This window comes from Otolemur garnettii, unplaced genomic scaffold (genome assembly GCF_000181295.1).
Source record: "Otolemur garnettii isolate 467f Iridium unplaced genomic scaffold, OtoGar3 scaffold00017, whole genome shotgun sequence".
Taxonomy (NCBI): Eukaryota; Metazoa; Chordata; class Mammalia; order Primates; family Galagidae; genus Otolemur; species Otolemur garnettii.
In genome coordinates this window covers 20,914,074-20,917,912 of record NW_003852412.1, presented here as the reverse complement: position 1 = coordinate 20,917,912, position 3,839 = coordinate 20,914,074, and the positions used below count along the sequence as shown (strand labels likewise).

The following is a 3,839-nucleotide window of genomic DNA, read 5'->3' as shown; positions in this document are numbered from 1 at the left end:
TTGGGGCACTTCTTCGCACTGGACAGAGTGCATGCCTGTCCAGCCTCATCAGTGATTGCTGGCAATGGCTGAGGATGAGAGTTCCTTTTTGTCATGCTGACCAAGGACATCAATGGGGTTAACAATTAAGTTCACAAACTCATCCTAGAAAAAGTGCTCTGAAGGGCAGACAGGAACTTGCATTGGTGTAAATCTTCCAAAGGGGAGCAGTAGTGATATTCATCAATGAAGTATGTGGCACTTTTTTTTTCTTACTCTGTCATCCTTGGTGGAGTGCCATGGCGTCACAGCTCACAGCAACCTCCAATACTTGGGCTTAAGTGATTCTCTTGCCTCAGCCTCCCAAGTAGCTGGAACTATAGGCACCTACCACAACGCCTGACTATTTTTTGTTGCAGTTGCCACTGCTGTTTTTTTAGGTGGCTTGGGCCGGGTTTGAACCTGCCACCCTCAGTATATAGGGCCGGCACCCTACCCACCTAGCCAAGGGCACTGCCCCAATGGCACTGCTTCTAACTTAATTGTCTGACCTCCTACAATGACAGCTCTGATGGCGGTTACAGAAAATAAGTTTGAAAATTGCTTTGAAGGGTGGACTAGGTGCTGGTGTCGGTGCACAGCTTCCTAAGGGGAGCACTTCAAAGGTGACCATGGTGACAGCCAGCACTGAAGTCTGGAGCTCCTTTTCTCAGATGAGTTCGTGATCTTAATTGTCAGACCTCATGCTTCTGAGAATGAGGGAAATAGATTCTAGGGTAAGACTAACCCTTGGGGACCAGGAATACAGTTTTTAACAGTAAATGAAAAGATTGACAGGAGAAAGTGTTATTAATCCAGGGGAAAAAATGAAGCTGGACACTGGGACACCTTCCCAAGAGGCCCAGCAAGAGAGGTGGAAATTCCTGGGTGCATTCCCTTCAGGTCTGTAGGAAAGTCCTATCACACGTACTCACGTGCAATTCTTTCTCCATTGCTTTCAGTTTCCTTCCATTCTTTAATAAATTCAGATACAATTTAGGCACCGTGGTGTGATGGAAGTAAGGAAGAGACAGGGCCGTAAGGACAGTTTGGACCTGCCACACTTTCATCATACGCTGCTTCAGCCAAGGACCTTGGCAAGTGGCATCATTTCCCTGAGGAGTGCTGAAGGCCATGAGCATTATTAAACAAACAAAAAAAGTAAAAGTCAGGTTTTCAGCTATTGTTTTTCTAATGTATATCATTGCCTGCCACGTCTCTTCTTATATACTACACTATACATTTCAATTTTTTTTTCAAATTGAATTTTTATTACCAAAAAGGAATGAGAACAAAACTAGAAGGAATTGTGTAGAATGTTGAATTTCTGTTCTTGGGACGCATTGAACTAGCCCTTCCCCTGCTCTTCTATAGACAAACTTGGCCATCATAAAATTGTTAGAACCTCGGACCTTTTGATCATAAAAGTACAATGTCAGAGAAAACAAAATTTCAAGTCATTTCAAGAAGAATGTGAAATGATTTTCATTTGGGAAATTTTGTTTTTAAATAAAAGTGCATTAATGTGAGTACAAATGGACATTCAACAAGTGACTTGACCATAACATACAATTATTAAACGGCAAAGTGAGAGTCTGCTCCATTTCATCCAACTCCAGACCTCTTGCCATTCCCCGCATTGCAGTGTGTCGCCCCCTAACCAGGCAAGCACCCCTAAGCGATCATAATGAACCGATCAGTTCCCTGGGATCTTGTAGAGTGACAGGAAGCCCTGCTGGAACCCCGGGGGCAGGTTGTGACAGCGTCACTTCTTTTGAAAACTTGGAGCAGACTTCTGCTTATCAGTTACCAACCATATAAGGATACTAATCCTTTTTGTTCTTTATTCAGAGTTAAGAAAGGGACGTGGGGACATCAAATCTGACACGCAGCAAGATTCTCCTGCCTGCAGCCCTGAGAAGCTGTAAAATTTAGTAGTTAAAAGGTGACTGGCAGGGGGATCCATCCATGTGTGCTCGGCATTGACACATACATCAGAATGTTGGGTAACAGTACAACTCTGAACGGAGGATATAGGTTTCTTGTCACATATCATGCTTAATAGATGTATTTAATATTTACTATTGAATATTAAAACTATATTCCCTTGAAGCAATAAAGGCGCCAAGAAAGAAAGAAAAATGACATGTTATCTTCTTTGACATGGTGAGCATTGAAAAGGACTCAGAGTAAATATCATGGAAATCATGATAGGTTTGCCGGGGAAAGTACGTGGTAGTTGTCAAAAACACAAGAGCATCACGTGACTTCAGCAAACCCAGTTCTGTTTGTGGCTGTGACACCAAATATGTAACCTTAGACAACCTTAGTTTCCTCATCTGTCAAAAAGAGCTGCTTATGTGGCCTCTGTTTACCTTTTAGCTTATTGTGAGGAACAAACAAAATGAGGGGGGTGATCACAATAAACTATTACAAAAAATGCAGATTGGTCTAATATACCTATTATAAGTAAATTTCACTTATTAACCACAGAATTCAACGAGTAACCACAAACTGCCTGAGTCGTTCACACAAAATTAGAAAATAGAAGTATTAGGTACCCATATTGAAACAGGGAGAGAAACATTGAAACATTATTTATAAACAGTAGCTTCAGATGCTGATTCTATTCTCATCCTAATGACATAGAATGTCTTTTTTAAATCATTAACATATAATATCTTGAGGAATTATTGATATTCTAAAAAATTTCAATTAACATTAAATTCTAACTGTTGAAATGTTTTCAAAGAGGAAAAAAGCATAAAAATTAAATTAAATTGATTTTCCAGTCTAGAGGCTGAAAAACATTTAAAGTTGGAATTGTAATATTAAAATAGTGGCTGCAAGATGTGTATAGTGTCTTAATCTGTTTGGGATCCTATAACAAAATGCCATAATCTGAGGACCTTATAAACAACAGAAATTCATTTCTCATAATTCTGGAGGCTGAGAAGTTCAAGATCAAGTTACCACCAGATTCAGTGTCTGGTGAGGGCTGTTGCCCTCATAGGTGGCACCTTCTGGCTTTGTTGTTACGTAGTGCAAAAGAGAACTAACTCCCTAGGGAGTGTTTTATAACAACAGTATAATCCCTTACGTGAATTATGAGGAGCCTCGTGACCTAATTGCCCCTAACAGTCCTTACCTCCAACTGTCATCACTTGGGAGATTAAGTATCAATACATTAATTTTGAGGGGACAAAAATATTCAGTCAATAGCAAATAAACCTGCTTACTTCCAGTTCTACATACCTTGGAGTGTCTTTCTTTCTTTCTTTCTTTCTTTCTTTCTTTCTTTCTTTCTTTCTTTCTTTCTTTATTTCTTTCTTTCTTTTTTTTGTTGTTGTCCCAGATTTATTAAAATATTACAGCACACAGAAGATAGATTCAAACAGTTCCATGTGGTGTTTTGAAATTCATCCCAACCGTAGGCTGAGTGACCTGGAGGTTGGACAGACTGCCAAAGTCCAAAAGCTTCAGCATTTCCTTAGTGTCAGGATCTACTTCAGTGATCTCCTGATCCAGGGCTGAGACCTCAGGGACATAGCTGTCTCTCCTCTCTCTCTCCTCTTCCTGGAGCTTGATGGAGATGCCTCTCACTGGGGCCCTCTGGATCCGTTTCATCAGGAGTGTGACATAGCCAGCTATCTTGATGCGGAGCTTCTTGCTGGGAATGATGGCGATCTCCTCACACACGCGCTTGTTAGTGTGAAAGTCGTTGCCCAGACGCATGTAGTACTTCTCCATGATGACCTGGACCGCCTTCTTCACGGTTTTGGTGTGAACGCGGCTCATGTTGGCGGGTCCTCGGCAAAAGA

General features: G+C 41.1%; 1 pseudogene across 1 annotated transcript; it reads right to left on the bottom strand.

Moving 5' to 3' along the window:
• Positions 1-3,361: 3,361 nt before the first annotated feature.
• LOC100957091 lies at positions 3,362-3,839 on the bottom strand (annotated as a pseudogene). The gene has a single exon (XR_001161090.1). The product of XR_001161090.1 is annotated as a 40S ribosomal protein S17 pseudogene (transcript).